Here is a 20,864-nt window from a genome sequence, read left to right on the forward strand (position 1 = left end):
CATCTGGCAAAGAGCGAGCGCAGCCAGAGCTGAGGGGCTGCGGGAGAGGCCAGGGAACACAGCCCAGCCCAGAGCTCCCCAGGCAGGGAGAGCCCCGGGATGCCCCAGGGGATGGAGCAGGGCCACTGCGGCGTGTCTGCCCGGCCCCTCTTCCGTCCTGTCCGTGGGCATTTCCTCAGGGGATTGCATGGCATGGCATGGCATGGCATGGCATGGCATGGCATGGCATGGGGCCAAGCTGGCTGCAGGCACCAGTCCCACAGTCAGGCTCTGCCACTCACCCTCCTGCGGTGGATTGAACGGCACCACCTCCTCGGTCTCCTGTGATGGGGCAGCTCGTGGGCCTTCTTCCTCCTCCTCCACCCAGGCCATCTTGGGCACTACCGGGGGTCTCTGCTCCATAGCTTTGACTGGGTTTGGGGCAACTTGCAGGAGAGATGCCTTGGAAAAGCTCCAAGTCACCAAGTCCTGCAGTTGTGCCTGGAAGGCACCTTCAAGAGAGAAGCCTCAGGAAGGCTGCAGGACAGCAAGTCCTGCACTCGCTCTCAAGGGCTCCTGCCACAAGGACAGGAGACTCCTGTCAAGGATTGTGGTCTGGCCTCGAGCCACCTGCAGAAAAGAAGCCTCAGGGAGACCACGGCTCAGCAAGTCCTGTGGTCTGGCCTCAAGCTCAGCTGCAGGAACAAGTCCTCGGAAAAGCTCCGGGTGGAAGTGAACGAGCGCGCTGTGCGGGGGCTCCTCACGGCACCGCTCTGTCCCGTCCCGTCCCTTCGCGTGCTCCGAGCACTGTGGCCTGCTCTTGTCACCGCCAACTCCTATGTCACCAGGTGTCACAAAGGGCCCTTGGACACCCGGTTCCATGTCACAGTGACTGTGCTGCACCGTGTCACCAAGGGCCCTTGCACACCCTGCCGCCCGCCCTGGGGCCGCCCCCAGCCCAGCCAAAGTGGCCCAGGCTGGACGGAATGCCTGGCCCCAGGTGTCTAAGGCAGCCCGACAGGATCTTTAGGAAGGGCTCAGAGCATCAGCAAACGCCGCCTGGCTCTGCCGGCTCAGTCCTACCCCCATATCTTTTCCTGAGAGCATTTGAATTTCTAAATGAGAATCATTTGAAGGGAGGGGATTTACATTTTCCATTTCAGAGAAGGCTTCTGCCTTCCTTAGCAGACACGTCTCTCTTCAAACCAAGACAACTGCTTATCATTTTGCAGATGTGCAGTTGCTGGGCAGCCCCATTTTACACCAGGGACCTGGAGAACCATTCCCAGCAACTGGGAAAATCCTAGGTGGTCCAACCACCCATAGATGAGGTCTCCAAATTTGCCCCGAAAGTGGGTCCAGCTTTTATAGGCCAAAAAGAGCAAGTCCAAGTGTCCTGATGATATTTTCAGCCCAGAAAGCCCTGCTGCTGATGGCACACTTCACAACCAGCGGGAGGCACAGCTAGGCAAAAGCCCAGACCTCTGCTGGGAGGCTTTCTCCTCAAACACCCTTCAACCAAGCCTCCATGCAAGTCAGTTGGGAAAGTTTCTTCAAATGATCCATTTCTGGCATATAACTACACAGGGTTATGTGAAAGATTCTAAAGCAGCAGCTCTGGACTCAAAGAACCAGCACTAAGAGTCCCTGTCATCTGTTTGTAGCTAAATCACATGTTGGGGGAGCTGAAGGAGTTTGGAACGAGCTAAGAGAGCGGATCTCTGAGTGTTTTAGATGATGCCATTGCTTTTTCTTCTCTTCTACATAGACAGGCAGGGTGAGTTTGGCTCACATCTCCACCGCATGGCTCACAGGGCCACAAGACTTGTAGTTACAAGAGCTTTGAAGGATTTCTTGGCCAAGAAGACACGGCCAACAAGGATATTTATGTTTTACACCCAATCCTTCAATATTTCATCTTACGGACTCATGCTCTGGGTGACTCCAGATAAGTTAGAAAGTCTCTTTTCCCAGCCCGGCGGTTGAAGGAGGAGTCAGAGCTCTTCATTTCTCCGTCACAAGGTTGTTTATTGTATCTTATCTATACCATTCTTTCTCCTGTCCTGCTGAGGTCCGCTCAGCAAGACAGTCTAAGGCACTCTGCCTCCCCCGGGGCGGTGTTATCTTTTTATACTAAAAACAACTACGTGTACAATATTTGCAGTTCCTTTCCAATACCTATCATCTACGTTAGACAGTGAGCTTCTACACTAAACCAATCTAAAAGTGCCAACATCACAGCAGAAGATGGAGGCCAAGAAGAAGAAGGAGAAAGGCTGGATATGCCCAGAGTCCTCCATCCTGTCCCCTGAAGGCCCGTTCTAAAAACCCCCAAAATCAATTTTTCCACTCTGTGATAAATTCACTATCATTCTACTTAAACTTTTGTGGCTTGTCATTCTTCCTACAAGGTTGGTAATTGTTTTTGCCAAGGGCTAAATCAAAGGCACAAGCGTCTTGGGCTCTGTGTCAAAGTCTCTGAGCCCTCTGACAGGGTCTCGAGTCTTGCAGGGCAGCCAGAGGAATTTCCTGGGTTCCCACATCATGCTACAGTGTAAGCCTCCTTAGCCAATCCTGCTATGACACACAAACCTACCTCACTGCATCCTAAACTTCTTGTTTACCATTGTAACTACTTGGATTTTTTCTAGATCTTGAACTCTAAAACCCTTAACTTTCCTCCACTTCAACTTTCCTCCCTGTGTCTCTGCTATAAACTAGAAATCCGCATTCTTGCTTCTAGCACCTAGGTTTGGGAGCCCTTTGCAAGGTCTCCGATCAAATCCTGTGTTTAATTCTAAGCTTTGCTGACAAGACCAAAGGTCTGAGGTTTCCCTGCATTTGGGTTTCCAACAACACTGATGCTGTTAATTCCAGAGTGCCCGGGATGCGTCTTGCAAGTCAACTCTGGCAGGATGAAGGCGGCCGCCGGGGGGCTGCTTGTGGCCTCTGACAGCCCATTGCTCAGGGCTTGCCAGCGCCCCAGCCCCTCAGTGGCTGCCCCAGCCCGGCAGCAGCGCCGCAGCCCCACCGCAGCTCCAGAGCAGCCCCATCCAGAGGCACCTGGGAGCCCTCAGCAAGGCAGCCAGCAGCACACGGGCACGAGGACACGGGTGGCGCTTCCTGCCTGGCACAGGGCTTGTGGCCATCTCCAGGCACCGCTCTGGCAGGGATGCCCGCAGCTGCGGCCCCTGCCCAGCCGCTCTGTGGGCAGCACAAAGGCTTCAGCAGAAGCACCACAGGCCAAGGGGCTTCTGGCCAATTTTCCTGCAGCACTGCACGCCTGGGCAGCTGGCTGAGCACGAGCACCCTTTTCCCCCTCCTCCCCTATGCCCTACGGACCCTGGGCAGGAAAAGAAAGATCCTGGGAGTCTGTTTATTGTAACACATTCTATATTTACATCGTAAAGGAAAACAAAAGAAGAAAATAACAGTCTTGAACACAAGGAAAATCCCCGCTGGCTCAGGGCCCAGCAGACAGAGCCTCTGGGATCATCTCTCCATAGAGCTCCAGCAGCAGAGGCGGCCAAGCCCTGAGAGACGAAGCCTTTTTTTCCATGCCCTGCGGAGCCGATCCTCCAGGTCCTCCAAGATGGAATATCGAATTGTAGCTTCTGCCCTGAGAATGTGTAAAGTTTGAAGAGCGAGGCTTCTGACAGAAAGGCTGATGTCATCTGCCATTTCTTCAAGGGCTGCAAGAGAGAGGAACAGAATCACGGTCAGACGCCGGATGGGCGGGGAGCCGAGGAGAGCCCCCTGCCAGGGCCATCCCAGCCGGCTCTTGCCATGGCCAGGAGGGAGCAGGGAGCAAGGGGATCAGCCCGAAGCTGCTGGCCACCAATGGCCCTCGTGGCCCTGAAATCCCAGTGTGCTCTGCCCACGGGAGCAGAGCCGTCCGCAGCCAGGGCAGGGCTTGCAGCTCTCCCCCGGCAGCCCCCGCTGTCAGCCCGCTGCCCTCACTCACCAGTGCAGATCCGCTGCAGCTCTTGCTGCTGCCCCCTCAGGTGCCGCCCGGCCATGCCTGTGAACACAGAGCCTGTCACGGCTCCAGCGGCACAGCTCCCTGCCAGCGGCGCTGCCGGCGCTGTGGCCACACGGGCTGCTGGCCCGGCAGGGCTCAGCCCGGCCCTTGCCTCACGCTGCCGCCCCAGGGCACGGCTGCCAGAGGCGGCAGCAGCAACGCCCAGGCCAGGCGGGGCTCCACGGTGCCGCGCCCGGCTGGCGCTGCCGGGGCAGCAGGCGGGGCCGGGGATGAGCTGCTGCGGCGCGGCGGGCCGGGCCGGCGAGGGAGCCCGGACTCGGGACTCACCCATGAACCTGATGGCCGCCTCTCGCAGGGGCTCCTGTGGGCTCCGCAGGTAGCGCAGGGCCCGGCGCAGGTGCTCGGCCGCTCTGCTCCTGTCCTCTGCCAGCTGCAGAGTGCGGCAGGAGGGAAGGGTTGGCGTGGGCTCAGCCCCTGGGCCGGGCGCCGCCTGCACCCGGCCCCGGCCTCCCCTGCCCGCACAGCCCTGAGGCGCGGCCCGCAGCCGCTGGCCAAGGGCTCCCGAGGGCAGGGGGCAGAGGGCGGGCTGCTGCCCGGGGAGCCGCGGTGCCGCCCCGCAGCCCCGCCGGGCCGGGGCTCCATGGGCACCCGGCTCGGGCCCACGGGAGCCTGGAGAAGAGCGCGCGCGGCTTCTGGCTGCAGCAGCGGGCAGGGGCACAGCTGCCCGGCCTGCACACTGAGCACTGCCCTCAGGGCCCTTCTCCAGGCTGAGGATTCTTGGCTGCTCTTACCAGGCTCTCGCCGAACCTCCATGTCTCATCCACCTCTGGCATTTGTTCAAGATTCCTTCTCTTCAGGAATCTGGCTGCAGAATGCAGTACTACACAGGAGGCCTGGAGAGCAGCAGAGACGCACAGATGGCCCCACAGGCCAGGGCACAGGAGCATCCCAGTGCCACAGCCTGGAGGAGGCTGCAGCCCGCAGGGTGCCACGGCAGGAGGCAGCCCAGCCCCTTCCCAGGGGGACAGCAGCCGGCCACAAGTCCTCACCTCAGCAACAATCTGATTTTCATCATGGCAGTGGAGGTAGAGTGGGACCAGGCTCTGGCGCACGTGGGACTTCAGGGCCTTTCTTCCATCTTTGCTTAATGAGTCCAGAATCTCTTGAAAGATACACATGGAGCTCAGCTGCACCTGGCTGTCATCCTGTGTGGGAGGAAGGGCAAAAGACCTCAGCATCAGCTGCTTCAGGCCCCCCAGGGCACAGGCCTGCATCTCCACAGGGCACCAAGTGTCCGGGCAGCGGCCAGTGGCCGTGGCTGTGGACACAGAGCCTTACATGGTCAAAGAGTGGCAGGAGTGCCGCAGCCAGCCGCAGGGCAATGGGGGTGGGTATTAGGGCACCATCATCCAGGAGCAAATATCTTAAAAGAAGAATGGTCATCCCAATCATGTCACTATCATTTTCCTGCAGGAGCTCCACAAGACTTTCAGTCAGGCTCCACATTTTTTCAGCCTGTGTGGAACACAAGTTTGTGAAAGGCCGCCCTGCTGCCGCAGGGCCCAGAGGCCAAAGGCCTGTCCCGAAGCACTGGGGCAGCTGAAGCGGGAGGCAGGAGAGCTGGGAGCAGCTGCCCCAGCGCCTGAAGCCCAGGCAAGGCCAAGCGACTGCGTTGCCCAGCCCCACGCTGCCTGCACGGCTTCAGCCACTGCCCCCTTCTCACCATCAAGGGATTCTTGCCCAGCACTACGAGGCCTCTGAGTGCCAAGTAACGCCTGGCGCTGTGCTCGCTCTGCAGGTTCTGTGCCATGATCTCCAGAACGCTGTCACTGCATTCCCTCAAGTCCAGGCACTCGAGGACCTGAAAGGCACAGGGCAGTGACAGGGAGCCGGCCGGTGACAGGAGCCCGGAGCCACACAGGGCCGGGCCCAGGCAGCAGCACAGGGCACGGGCACCGTCCTGGCAGCTGTGCCTACGAGAGGGCAGAGAGCTGGGAGGCAGCTCAGCCAGGCAGCGCTGGCCTTGAGGCTCACCTCCACAAGGAACGCCAGGGCAGGGAAATCCCAGTATTGCATCTCTTCACCGAGCATGGCGAGCAAGTAAAATGCAATCCCGGAACAAAAGTGTATGGCTGAATGGCAAAGTATCCTGACGAGAGGAAAAGGAAACAAGACCCTGAGCCAGTGGGGCAAACCTCTCCCAGGAGTGACTCACAGAGTCCTCATCTTTCCCCACCACCTTTCCAGCAAGGGGAGCTGGGCCACTTGAGAGTTGGTTGCTCATGGGCACCCTCCTCTCCCAGCCTTTTCCAGTGTGCTTGGCTGTGCCTCAGTGACAGGGCCTCCTGGCCCATGACCACGGGGACTTTGTGGGACACCCTGGGCAGAGAGCACAAATGTCAGAGGCAGTGGGGAGAAGGGGCTCTCACCTGGCCAGCAGAGCCACGGCAAAGTGGTGGGTGTCAAGAGAGAGCAGTGTGTCCCAGCCACACCTGCGTTCCATTGCCACCACCACATCCTCACAGCGGAGAAGGCAGAGCAGGGACTTCAGGGTGCGCACTGCAAACCTGTGTGCGCAGCAAAGCCCAGGTCACACTGGCAGCACTGGCTCCTTGGCAGGCCACGTGGCAGGGACAGGAGGAGTGGGATGGAGCACCTGTTGGGGCTGGTGGCAAGGCCGTGCTCTTCCTGGCATGCCTTCCAGAATGTATCGACCTCCTCTGGCATATCCAGAGTGCTGAAGAACACTTGGAAGAGGAGATGCACAAATAGGCGGGGGAAATACACCTTTAATATCCGTGGCAGACAGGGCACCTGGAGGATCTTCCACATCACCACGGTTGCCTGCAAAGGACAAAGCCCCCCGAGACAGCGCTCAGTGCCGAGGTGTGCGTGTGGCAGGGCCCGAGCGTGGCAGGGAGAGGCCAGGAGAGACCTTGGCAGGGGGAGCACGGGGCCTGGTGGGCCTGAAGCTGCCCCTGGGCCGGGTTTCAGGCCCAGGGGCCTGAGGCAGGCAGATGCAGTGGGGGAAGGAGAATGGAGAGCTGCTGGAGAGGCGGCCTCGGGCCCAGCAAAGGCCGGTGTCAGAAACTCACAGCCAGGGCAAAGACAGCCGTTTCGTCCCCATCGGAGGTGCACGTGCTGTGCTCTGGCCAGCTCCCCAGCACATCCAGGAGGATCAGCTGCGCCAGCTCCGCAGTCCTGGCTGAGCCCATGATGGTCTTCCACATGGCCATAGCAGCTCTGCGGGGTCAGAGCTCTGTCTCAGGGGTGTCTCAGACACAGCACCGGGGGGAGCTGAGCTGGCTGCCAGTTCTGCCTCTGCCCACTGGCCCTGGCCAGCAGCAGCCAGGCAGCCCAGCCCTGTGGGCGCAGAGCCCTGAGGGGCAGGGAGGGAGCATGGCAGCAGGCTTGGGGGCTGACGTGCCTGGGCTGGGAAAGGCAGCAGCCAGAGGGCCCGGGAAGTCTCTGTTGGTCAGACACCTGGGACAGGCTGTACAGGGTGTTGGGCTGGGGAGGCCTGAGCCCTGTGGGCAGGTGGGCCCCATACCTGTCACAGGACGGGGCCACACGCAGGAGCGTCATCACTGCGTCATCTGGCTGTGCTTCCGTGAGATCCAGCAGGGCCTCGTCCAGCCTGTGCTCAGCACAATCATTGGCCAGGAGCCACTGGTGGATGAACCTGACCATGGCGGGCACCTGGATAGTTGGATAACAAGCACCAGGAGACTTGGAAAGCTGCCAGAGGGAGCAATGTTCCCAGCTTCCCCCGAGAAGTGCTTCCCTTCCCAGCCCACTGCCATGTGGCCCCAAAGGCTCACAGCAACCAGCCAGCATTGCTTGGCTTGGGAGGCCAAGCAATTCCTGGGAGGATCAAACCCTGCCCACAGGCTGCTTACTTGGTTTGGATAGTAAAACTTTTCCTCTACAAGCATACACAGGAGGGCAGCGCTGGGCTTGGTTTGGAAGATGGGAGAGCAGGGCCTGAGCCCAGTGCCCATGGCGATGGTCTCTTCCTCCTGCCTTCTCTTGATGAATTTCCAGACAAGCTGTAGGAGAAGGGCAGGAAGCCGGGGATGTTGCATGGAGCGCTGCACACACGGTGCTGGGCTGAGCAGGGACAGCAGGCCCCGCCCAGGTGAGGGTGGCTGCAGGTACCTGGGCTGTTCTGCGGAAGCGGCCACGGCTGGATTCCTGCTCTTGTGTGCGCTCCAGGGCTGCATCTGGCAAAGAGCGAGCGCAGCCAGAGCTGAGGGGCTGCGGGAGAGGCCAGGGAACACAGCCCAGCCCAGAGCTCCCCAGGCAGGGAGAGCCCCGGGATGCCCCAGGGGATGGAGCAGGGCCACTGCGGCGTGTCTGCCCGGCCCCTCTTCCGTCCTGTCCGTGGGCATTTCCTCAGGGGATTGCATGGCATGGCATGGCATGGCATGGCATGGCATGGCATGGCATGGGGCCAAGCTGGCTGCAGGCACCAGTCCCACAGTCAGGCTCTGCCACTCACCCTCCTGCGGTGGATTGAACGGCACCACCTCCTCGGTCTCCTGTGATGGGGCAGCTCGTGGGCCTTCTTCCTCCTCCTCCACCCAGGCCATCTTGGGCACTACCGGGGGTCTCTGCTCCATAGCTTTGACTGGGTTTGGGGCAACTTGCAGGAGAGATGCCTTGGAAAAGCTCCAAGTCACCAAGTCCTGCAGTTGTGCCTGGAAGGCACCTTCAAGAGAGAAGCCTCAGGAAGGCTGCAGGACAGCAAGTCCTGCACTCGCTCTCAAGGGCTCCTGCCACAAGGACAGGAGACTCCTGTCAAGGATTGTGGTCTGGCCTCGAGCCACCTGCAGAAAAGAAGCCTCAGGGAGACCACGGCTCAGCAAGTCCTGTGGTCTGGCCTCAAGCTCAGCTGCAGGAACAAGTCCTCGGAAAAGCTCCGGGTGGAAGTGAACGAGCGCGCTGTGCGGGGGCTCCTCACGGCACCGCTCTGTCCCGTCCCGTCCCTTCGCGTGCTCCGAGCACTGTGGCCTGCTCTTGTCACCGCCAACTCCTATGTCACCAGGTGTCACAAAGGGCCCTTGGACACCCGGTTCCATGTCACAGTGACTGTGCTGCACCGTGTCACCAAGGGCCCTTGCACACCCTGCCGCCCGCCCTGGGGCCGCCCCCAGCCCAGCCAAAGTGGCCCAGGCTGGACGGAATGCCTGGCCCCAGGTGTCTAAGGCAGCCCGACAGGATCTTTAGGAAGGGCTCAGAGCATCAGCAAACGCCGCCTGGCTCTGCCGGCTCAGTCCTACCCCCATATCTTTTCCTGAGAGCATTTGAATTTCTAAATGAGAATCATTTGAAGGGAGGGGATTTACATTTTCCATTTCAGAGAAGGCTTCTGCCTTCCTTAGCAGACACGTCTCTCTTCAAACCAAGACAACTGCTTATCATTTTGCAGATGTGCAGTTGCTGGGCAGCCCCATTTTACACCAGGGACCTGGAGAACCATTCCCAGCAACTGGGAAAATCCTAGGTGGTCCAACCACCCATAGATGAGGTCTCCAAATTTGCCCCGAAAGTGGGTCCAGCTTTTATAGGCCAAAAAGAGCAAGTCCAAGTGTCCTGATGATATTTTCAGCCCAGAAAGCCCTGCTGCTGATGGCACACTTCACAACCAGCGGGAGGCACAGCTAGGCAAAAGCCCAGACCTCTGCTGGGAGGCTTTCTCCTCAAACACCCTTCAACCAAGCCTCCATGCAAGTCAGTTGGGAAAGTTTCTTCAAATGATCCATTTCTGGCATATAACTACACAGGGTTATGTGAAAGATTCTAAAGCAGCAGCTCTGGACTCAAAGAACCAGCACTAAGAGTCCCTGTCATCTGTTTGTAGCTAAATCACATGTTGGGGGAGCTGAAGGAGTTTGGAACGAGCTAAGAGAGCGGATCTCTGAGTGTTTTAGATGATGCCATTGCTTTTTCTTCTCTTCTACATAGACAGGCAGGGTGAGTTTGGCTCACATCTCCACCGCATGGCTCACAGGGCCACAAGACTTGTAGTTACAAGAGCTTTGAAGGATTTCTTGGCCAAGAAGACACGGCCAACAAGGATATTTATGTTTTACACCCAATCCTTCAATATTTCATCTTACGGACTCATGCTCTGGGTGACTCCAGATAAGTTAGAAAGTCTCTTTTCCCAGCCCGGCGGTTGAAGGAGGAGTCAGAGCTCTTCATTTCTCCGTCACAAGGTTGTTTATTGTATCTTATCTATACCATTCTTTCTCCTGTCCTGCTGAGGTCCGCTCAGCAAGACAGTCTAAGGCACTCTGCCTCCCCCGGGGCGGTGTTATCTTTTTATACTAAAAACAACTACGTGTACAATATTTGCAGTTCCTTTCCAATACCTATCATCTACGTTAGACAGTGAGCTTCTACACTAAACCAATCTAAAAGTGCCAACATCACAGCAGAAGATGGAGGCCAAGAAGAAGAAGGAGAAAGGCTGGATATGCCCAGAGTCCTCCATCCTATCCCCTGAAGGCCCGTTCTAAAAACCCCCAAAATCAATTTTTCCACTCTGTGATAAATTCACTATCATTCTACTTAAACTTTTGTGGCTTGTCATTCTTCCTACAAGGTTGGTAATTGTTTTTGCCAAGGGCTAAATCAAAGGCACAAGCGTCTTGGGCTCTGTGTCAAAGTCTCTGAGCCCTCTGACAGGGTCTCGAGTCTTGCAGGGCAGCCAGAGGAATTTCCTGGGTTCCCACATCATGCTACAGTGTAAGCCTCCTTAGCCAATCCTGCTATGACACACAAACCTACCTCACTGCATCCTAAACTTCTTGTTTACCATTGTAACTACTTGGATTTTTTCTAGATCTTGAACTCTAAAACCCTTAACTTTCCTCCACTTCAACTTTCCTCCCTGTGTCTCTGCTATAAACTAGAAATCCGCATTCTTGCTTCTAGCACCTAGGTTTGGGAGCCCTTTGCAAGGTCTCCGATCAAATCCTGTGTTTAATTCTAAGCTTTGCTGACAAGACCAAAGGTCTGAGGTTTCCCTGCATTTGGGTTTCCAACAACACTGATGCTGTTAATTCCAGAGTGCCCGGGATGCGTCTTGCAAGTCAACTCTGGCAGGATGAAGGCGGCCGCCGGGGGGCTGCTTGTGGCCTCTGACAGCCCATTGCTCAGGGCTTGCCAGCGCCCCAGCCCCTCAGTGGCTGCCCCAGCCCGGCAGCAGCGCCGCAGCCCCACCGCAGCTCCAGAGCAGCCCCATCCAGAGGCACCTGGGAGCCCTCAGCAAGGCAGCCAGCAGCACACGGGCACGAGGACACGGGTGGCGCTTCCTGCCTGGCACAGGGCTTGTGGCCATCTCCAGGCACCGCTCTGGCAGGGATGCCCGCAGCTGCGGCCCCTGCCCAGCCGCTCTGTGGGCAGCACAAAGGCTTCAGCAGAAGCACCACAGGCCAAGGGGCTTCTGGCCAATTTTCCTGCAGCACTGCACGCCTGGGCAGCTGGCTGAGCACGAGCACCCTTTTCCCCCTCCTCCCCTATGCCCTACGGACCCTGGGCAGGAAAAGAAAGATCCTGGGAGTCTGTTTATTGTAACACATTCTATATTTACATCGTAAAGGAAAACAAAAGAAGAAAATAACAGTCTTGAACACAAGGAAAATCCCCGCTGGCTCAGGGCCCAGCAGACAGAGCCTCTGGGATCATCTCTCCATAGAGCTCCAGCAGCAGAGGCGGCCAAGCCCTGAGAGACGAAGCCTTTTTTTCCATGCCCTGCGGAGCCGATCCTCCAGGTCCTCCAAGATGGAATATCGAATTGTAGCTTCTGCCCTGAGAATGTGTAAAGTTTGAAGAGCGAGGCTTCTGACAGAAAGGCTGATGTCATCTGCCATTTCTTCAAGGGCTGCAAGAGAGAGGAACAGAATCACGGTCAGACGCCGGATGGGCGGGGAGCCGAGGAGAGCCCCCTGCCAGGGCCATCCCAGCCGGCTCTTGCCATGGCCAGGAGGGAGCAGGGAGCAAGGGGATCAGCCCGAAGCTGCTGGCCACCAATGGCCCTCGTGGCCCTGAAATCCCAGTGTGCTCTGCCCACGGGAGCAGAGCCGTCCGCAGCCAGGGCAGGGCTTGCAGCTCTCCCCCGGCAGCCCCCGCTGTCAGCCCGCTGCCCTCACTCACCAGTGCAGATCCGCTGCAGCTCTTGCTGCTGCCCCCTCAGGTGCCGCCCGGCCATGCCTGTGAACACAGAGCCTGTCACGGCTCCAGCGGCACAGCTCCCTGCCAGCGGCGCTGCCGGCGCTGTGGCCACACGGGCTGCTGGCCCGGCAGGGCTCAGCCCGGCCCTTGCCTCACGCTGCCGCCCCAGGGCACGGCTGCCAGAGGCGGCAGCAGCAACGCCCAGGCCAGGCGGGGCTCCACGGTGCCGCGCCCGGCTGGCGCTGCCGGGGCAGCAGGCGGGGCCGGGGATGAGCTGCTGCGGCGCGGCGGGCCGGGCCGGCGAGGGAGCCCGGACTCGGGACTCACCCATGAACCTGATGGCCGCCTCTCGCAGGGGCTCCTGTGGGCTCCGCAGGTAGCGCAGGGCCCGGCGCAGGTGCTCGGCCGCTCTGCTCCTGTCCTCTGCCAGCTGCAGAGTGCGGCAGGAGGGAAGGGTTGGCGTGGGCTCAGCCCCTGGGCCGGGCGCCGCCTGCACCCGGCCCCGGCCTCCCCTGCCCGCACAGCCCTGAGGCGCGGCCCGCAGCCGCTGGCCAAGGGCTCCCGAGGGCAGGGGGCAGAGGGCGGGCTGCTGCCCGGGGAGCCGCGGTGCCGCCCCGCAGCCCCGCCGGGCCGGGGCTCCATGGGCACCCGGCTCGGGCCCACGGGAGCCTGGAGAAGAGCGCGCGCGGCTTCTGGCTGCAGCAGCGGGCAGGGGCACAGCTGCCCGGCCTGCACACTGAGCACTGCCCTCAGGGCCCTTCTCCAGGCTGAGGATTCTTGGCTGCTCTTACCAGGCTCTCGCCGAACCTCCATGTCTCATCCACCTCTGGCATTTGTTCAAGATTCCTTCTCTTCAGGAATCTGGCTGCAGAATGCAGTACTACACAGGAGGCCTGGAGAGCAGCAGAGACGCACAGATGGCCCCACAGGCCAGGGCACAGGAGCATCCCAGTGCCACAGCCTGGAGGAGGCTGCAGCCCGCAGGGTGCCACGGCAGGAGGCAGCCCAGCCCCTTCCCGGGGGACAGCAGCCGGCCACAAGTCCTCACCTCAGCAACAATCTGATTTTCATCATGGCAGTGGAGGTAGAGTGGGACCAGGCTCTGGCGCACGTGGGACTTCAGGGCCTTTCTTCCATCTTTGCTTAATGAGTCCAGAATCTCTTGAAAGATACACATGGAGCTCAGCTGCACCTGGCTGTCATCCTGTGTGGGAGGAAGGGCAAAAGACCTCAGCATCAGCTGCTTCAGGCCCCCCAGGGCACAGGCCTGCATCTCCACAGGGCACCAAGTGTCCGGGCAGCGGCCAGTGGCCGTGGCTGTGGACACAGAGCCTTACATGGTCAAAGAGTGGCAGGAGTGCTGCAGCCAGCCGCAGGGCAATGGGGGTGGGTATTAGGGCACCATCATCCAGGAGCAAATATCTTAAAAGAAGAATGGTCATCCCAATCATGTCACTATCATTTTCCTGCAGGAGCTCCACAAGACTTTCAGTCAGGCTCCACATTTTTTCAGCCTGTGTGGAACACAAGTTTGTGAAAGGCCGCCCTGCTGCCGCAGGGCCCAGAGGCCAAAGGCCTGTCCCGAAGCACTGGGGCAGCTGAAGCGGGAGGCAGGAGAGCTGGGAGCAGCTGCCCCAGCGCCTGAAGCCCAGGCAAGGCCAAGCGACTGCGTTGCCCAGCCCCACGCTGCCTGCACGGCTTCAGCCACTGCCCCCTTCTCACCATCAAGGGATTCTTGCCCAGCACTACGAGGCCTCTGAGTGCCAAGTAACGCCTGGCGCTGTGCTCGCTCTGCAGGTTCTGTGCCATGATCTCCAGAACGCTGTCACTGCATTCCCTCAAGTCCAGGCACTCGAGGACCTGAAAGGCACAGGGCAGTGACAGGGAGCCGGCCGGTGACAGGAGCCCGGAGCCACACAGGGCCGGGCCCAGGCAGCAGCACAGGGCACGGGCACCGTCCTGGCAGCTGTGCCTACGAGAGGGCAGAGAGCTGGGAGGCAGCTCAGCCAGGCAGCGCTGGCCTTGAGGCTCACCTCCACAAGGAACGCCAGGGCAGGGAAATCCCAGTATTGCATCTCTTCACCGAGCATGGCGAGCAAGTAAAATGCAATCCCGGAACAAAAGTGTATGGCTGAATGGCAAAGTATCCTGACGAGAGGAAAAGGAAACAAGACCCTGAGCCAGTGGGGCAAACCTCTCCCAGGAGTGACTCACAGAGTCCTCATCTTTCCCCACCACCTTTCCAGCAAGGGGAGCTGGGCCACTTGAGAGTTGGTTGCTCATGGGCACCCTCCTCTCCCAGCCTTTTCCAGTGTGCTTGGCTGTGCCTCAGTGACAGGGCCTCCTGGCCCATGACCACGGGGACTTTGTGGGACACCCTGGGCAGAGAGCACAAATGTCAGAGGCAGTGGGGAGAAGGGGCTCTCACCTGGCCAGCAGAGCCACGGCAAAGTGGTGGGTGTCAAGAGAGAGCAGTGTGTCCCAGCCACACCTGCGTTCCATTGCCACCACCACATCCTCACAGCGGAGAAGGCAGAGCAGGGACTTCAGGGTGCGCACTGCAAACCTGTGTGCGCAGCAAAGCCCAGGTCACACTGGCAGCACTGGCTCCTTGGCAGGCCACGTGGCAGGGACAGGAGGAGTGGGATGGAGCACCTGTTGGGGCTGGTGGCAAGGCCGTGCTCTTCCTGGCATGCCTTCCAGAATGTATCGACCTCCTCTGGCATATCCAGAGTGCTGAAGAACACTTGGAAGAGGAGATGCACAAATAGGCGGGGGAAATACACCTTTAATATCCGTGGCAGACAGGGCACCTGGAGGATCTTCCACATCACCACGGTTGCCTGCAAAGGACAAAGCCCCCCGAGACAGCGCTCAGTGCCGAGGTGTGCGTGTGGCAGGGCCCGAGCGTGGCAGGGAGAGGCCAGGAGAGACCTTGGCAGGGGGAGCACGGGGCCTGGTGGGCCTGAAGCTGCCCCTGGGCCGGGTTTCAGGCCCAGGGGCCTGAGGCAGGCAGATGCAGTGGGGGAAGGAGAATGGAGAGCTGCTGGAGAGGCGGCCTCGGGCCCAGCAAAGGCCGGTGTCAGAAACTCACAGCCAGGGCAAAGACAGCCGTTTCGTCCCCATCGGAGGTGCACGTGCTGTGCTCTGGCCAGCTCCCCAGCACATCCAGGAGGATCAGCTGCGCCAGCTCCGCAGTCCTGGCTGAGCCCATGATGGTCTTCCACATGGCCATAGCAGCTCTGCGGGGTCAGAGCTCTGTCTCAGGGGTGTCTCAGACACAGCACCGGGGGGAGCTGAGCTGGCTGCCAGTTCTGCCTCTGCCCACTGGCCCTGGCCAGCAGCAGCCAGGCAGCCCAGCCCTGTGGGCGCAGAGCCCTGAGGGGCAGGGAGGGAGCATGGCAGCAGGCTTGGGGGCTGACGTGCCTGGGCTGGGAAAGGCAGCAGCCAGAGGGCCCGGGAAGTCTCTGTTGGTCAGACACCTGGGACAGGCTGTACAGGGTGTTGGGCTGGGGAGGCCTGAGCCCTGTGGGCAGGTGGGCCCCATACCTGTCACAGGACGGGGCCACACGCAGGAGCGTCATCACTGCGTCATCTGGCTGTGCTTCCGTGAGATCCAGCAGGGCCTCGTCCAGCCTGTGCTCAGCACAATCATTGGCCAGGAGCCACTGGTGGATGAACCTGACCATGGCGGGCACCTGGATAGTTGGATAACAAGCACCAGGAGACTTGGAAAGCTGCCAGAGGGAGCAATGTTCCCAGCTTCCCCCGAGAAGTGCTTCCCTTCCCAGCCCACTGCCATGTGGCCCCAAAGGCTCACAGCAACCAGCCAGCATTGCTTGGCTTGGGAGGCCAAGCAATTCCTGGGAGGATCAAACCCTGCCCACAGGCTGCTTACTTGGTTTGGATAGTAAAACTTTTCCTCTACAAGCATACACAGGAGGGCAGCGCTGGGCTTGGTTTGGAAGATGGGAGAGCAGGGCCTGAGCCCAGTGCCCATGGCGATGGTCTCTTCCTCCTGCCTTCTCTTGATGAATTTCCAGACAAGCTGTAGGAGAAGGGCAGGAAGCCGGGGATGTTGCATGGAGCGCTGCACACACGGTGCTGGGCTGAGCAGGGACAGCAGGCCCCGCCCAGGTGAGGGTGGCTGCAGGTACCTGGGCTGTTCTGCGGAAGCGGCCACGGCTGGATTCCTGCTCTTGTGTGCGCTCCAGGGCTGCATCTGGCAAAGAGCGAGCGCAGCCAGAGCTGAGGGGCTGCGGGAGAGGCCAGGGAACACAGCCCAGCCCAGAGCTCCCCAGGCAGGGAGAGCCCCGGGATGCCCCAGGGGATGGAGCAGGGCCACTGCGGCGTGTCTGCCCGGCCCCTCTTCCGTCCTGTCCGTGGGCATTTCCTCAGGGGATTGCATGGCATGGCATGGCATGGCATGGCATGGCATGGCATGGCATGGGGCCAAGCTGGCTGCAGGCACCAGTCCCACAGTCAGGCTCTGCCACTCACCCTCCTGCGGTGGATTGAACGGCACCACCTCCTCGGTCTCCTGTGATGGGGCAGCTCGTGGGCCTTCTTCCTCCTCCTCCACCCAGGCCATCTTGGGCACTACCGGGGGTCTCTGCTCCATAGCTTTGACTGGGTTTGGGGCAACTTGCAGGAGAGATGCCTTGGAAAAGCTCCAAGTCACCAAGTCCTGCAGTTGTGCCTGGAAGGCACCTTCAAGAGAGAAGCCTCAGGAAGGCTGCAGGACAGCAAGTCCTGCACTCGCTCTCAAGGGCTCCTGCCACAAGGACAGGAGACTCCTGTCAAGGATTGTGGTCTGGCCTCGAGCCACCTGCAGAAAAGAAGCCTCAGGGAGACCACGGCTCAGCAAGTCCTGTGGTCTGGCCTCAAGCTCAGCTGCAGGAACAAGTCCTCGGAAAAGCTCCGGGTGGAAGTGAACGAGCGCGCTGTGCGGGGGCTCCTCACGGCACCGCTCTGTCCCGTCCCGTCCCTTCGCGTGCTCCGAGCACTGTGGCCTGCTCTTGTCACCGCCAACTCCTATGTCACCAGGTGTCACAAAGGGCCCTTGGACACCCGGTTCCATGTCACAGTGACTGTGCTGCACCGTGTCACCAAGGGCCCTTGCACACCCTGCCGCCCGCCCTGGGGCCGCCCCCAGCCCAGCCAAAGTGGCCCAGGCTGGACGGAATGCCTGGCCCCAGGTGTCTAAGGCAGCCCGACAGGATCTTTAGGAAGGGCTCAGAGCATCAGCAAACGCCGCCTGGCTCTGCCGGCTCAGTCCTACCCCCATATCTTTTCCTGAGAGCATTTGAATTTCTAAATGAGAATCATTTGAAGGGAGGGGATTTACATTTTCCATTTCAGAGAAGGCTTCTGCCTTCCTTAGCAGACACGTCTCTCTTCAAACCAAGACAACTGCTTATCATTTTGCAGATGTGCAGTTGCTGGGCAGCCCCATTTTACACCAGGGACCTGGAGAACCATTCCCAGCAACTGGGAAAATCCTAGGTGGTCCAACCACCCATAGATGAGGTCTCCAAATTTGCCCCGAAAGTGGGTCCAGCTTTTATAGGCCAAAAAGAGCAAGTCCAAGTGTCCTGATGATATTTTCAGCCCAGAAAGCCCTGCTGCTGATGGCACACTTCACAACCAGCGGGAGGCACAGCTAGGCAAAAGCCCAGACCTCTGCTGGGAGGCTTTCTCCTCAAACACCCTTCAACCAAGCCTCCATGCAAGTCAGTTGGGAAAGTTTCTTCAAATGATCCATTTCTGGCATATAACTACACAGGGTTATGTGAAAGATTCTAAAGCAGCAGCTCTGGACTCAAAGAACCAGCACTAAGAGTCCCTGTCATCTGTTTGTAGCTAAATCACATGTTGGGGGAGCTGAAGGAGTTTGGAACGAGCTAAGAGAGCGGATCTCTGAGTGTTTTAGATGATGCCATTGCTTTTTCTTCTCTTCTACATAGACAGGCAGGGTGAGTTTGGCTCACATCTCCACCGCATGGCTCACAGGGCCACAAGACTTGTAGTTACAAGAGCTTTGAAGGATTTCTTGGCCAAGAAGACACGGCCAACAAGGATATTTATGTTTTACACCCAATCCTTCAATATTTCATCTTACGGACTCATGCTCTGGGTGACTCCAGATAAGTTAGAAAGTCTCTTTTCCCAGCCCGGCGGTTGAAGGAGGAGTCAGAGCTCTTCATTTCTCCGTCACAAGGTTGTTTATTGTATCTTATCTATACCATTCTTTCTCCTGTCCTGCTGAGGTCCGCTCAGCAAGACAGTCTAAGGCACTCTGCCTCCCCCGGGGCGGTGTTATCTTTTTATACTAAAAACAACTACGTGTACAATATTTGCAGTTCCTTTCCAATACCTATCATCTACGTTAGACAGTGAGCTTCTACACTAAACCAATCTAAAAGTGCCAACATCACAGCAGAAGATGGAGGCCAAGAAGAAGAAGGAGAAAGGCTGGATATGCCCAGAGTCCTCCATCCTATCCCCTGAAGGCCCGTTCTAAAAACCCCCAAAATCAATTTTTCCACTCTGTGATAAATTCACTATCATTCTACTTAAACTTTTGTGGCTTGTCATTCTTCCTACAAGGTTGGTAATTGTTTTTGCCAAGGGCTAAATCAAAGGCACAAGCGTCTTGGGCTCTGTGTCAAAGTCTCTGAGCCCTCTGACAGGGTCTCGAGTCTTGCAGGGCAGCCAGAGGAATTTCCTGGGTTCCCACATCATGCTACAGTGTAAGCCTCCTTAGCCAATCCTGCTATGACACACAAACCTACCTCACTGCATCCTAAACTTCTTGTTTACCATTGTAACTACTTGGATTTTTTCTAGATCTTGAACTCTAAAACCCTTAACTTTCCTCCACTTCAACTTTCCTCCCTGTGTCTCTGCTATAAACTAGAAATCCGCATTCTTGCTTCTAGCACCTAGGTTTGGGAGCCCTTTGCAAGGTCTCCGATCAAATCCTGTGTTTAATTCTAAGCTTTGCTGACAAGACCAAAGGTCTGAGGTTTCCCTGCATTTGGGTTTCCAACAACACTGATGCTGTTAATTCCAGAGTGCCCGGGATGCGTCTTGCAAGTCAACTCTGGCAGGATGAAGGCGGCCGCCGGGGGGCTGCTTGTGGCCTCTGACAGCCCATTGCTCAGGGCTTGCCAGCGCCCCAGCCCCTCAGTGGCTGCCCCAGCCCGGCAGCAGCGCCGCAGCCCCACCGCAGCTCCAGAGCAGCCCCATCCAGAGGCACCTGGGAGCCCTCAGCAAGGCAGCCAGCAGCACACGGGCACGAGGACACGGGTGGCGCTTCCTGCCTGGCACAGGGCTTGTGGCCATCTCCAGGCACCGCTCTGGCAGGGATGCCCGCAGCTGCGGCCCCTGCCCAGCCGCTCTGTGGGCAGCACAAAGGCTTCAGCAGAAGCACCACAGGCCAAGGGGCTTCTGGCCAATTTTCCTGCAGCACTGCACGCCTGGGCAGCTGGCTGAGCACGAGCACCCTTTTCCCCCTCCTCCCCTATGCCCTACGGACCCTGGGCAGGAAAAGAAAGATCCTGGGAGTCTGTTTATTGTAACACATTCTATATTTACATCGTAAAGGAAAACAAAAGAAGAAAATAACAGTCTTGAACACAAGGAAAATCCCCGCTGGCTCAGGGCCCAGCAGACAGAGCCTCTGGGATCATCTCTCCATAGAGCTCCAGCAGCAGAGGCGGCCAAGCCCTGAGAGACGAAGCCTTTTTTTCCATGCCCTGCGGAGCCGATCCTCCAGGTCCTCCAAGATGGAATATCGAATTGTAGCTTCTGCCCTGAGAATGTGTAAAGTTTGAAGAGCGAGGCTTCTGACAGAAAGGCTGATGTCATCTGCCATTTCTTCAAGGGCTGCAAGAGAGAGGAACAGAATCACGGTCAGACGCCGGATGGGCGGGGAGCCGAGGAGAGCCCCCTGCCAGGGCCATCCCAGCCGGCTCTTGCCATGGCCAGGAGGGAGCAGGGAGCAAGGGGATCAGCCCGAAGCTGCTGGCCACCAATGGCCCTCGTGGCCCTGAAATCCCAGTGTGCTCTGCCCACGGGAGCAGAGCCGTCCGCAGCCAGGGCAGGGCTTGCAGCTCTCCCCCGGCAGCCCCCGCTGTCAGCCCGCTGCCCTCACTCACCAGTGCAGATCCGCTGCAGCTCTTGCTGCTGCCCCCTCAGGTGCCGCCCGGCCATGCCTGTGAACACAGAGCCTGTCACGGCTCCAGCGGCACAGCTCCCTGCCAGCGGCGCTGCCGGCGCTGTGGCCACACGGGCTGCTGGCCCGGCAGGGCTCAGCCCGGCCCTTGCCTCACGCTGCCGCCCCAGGGCACGGCTGCCAGAGGCGGCAGCAGCAACGCCCAGGCCAGGCGGGGCTCCACGGTGCCGCGCCCGGCTGGCGCTGCCGGGGCAGCAGGCGGGGCCGGGGATGAGCTGCTGCGGCGCGGCGGGCCGGGCCGGCGAGGGAGCCCGGACTCGGGACTCACCCATGAACCTGATGGCCGCCTCTCGCAGGGGCTCCTGTGGGCTCCGCAGGTAGCGCAGGGCCCGGCGCAGGTGCTCGGCCGCTCTGCTCCTGTCCTCTGCCAGCTGCAGAGTGCGGCAGGAGGGAAGGGTTGGCGTGGGCTCAGCCCCTGGGCCGGGCGCCGCCTGCACCCGGCCCCGGCCTCCCCTGCCCGCACAGCCCTGAGGCGCGGCCCGC

This window comes from Zonotrichia albicollis, chromosome 34 (genome assembly GCF_047830755.1).
Source record: "Zonotrichia albicollis isolate bZonAlb1 chromosome 34, bZonAlb1.hap1, whole genome shotgun sequence".
NCBI lineage: Eukaryota > Metazoa > Chordata > Aves > Passeriformes > Passerellidae > Zonotrichia > Zonotrichia albicollis.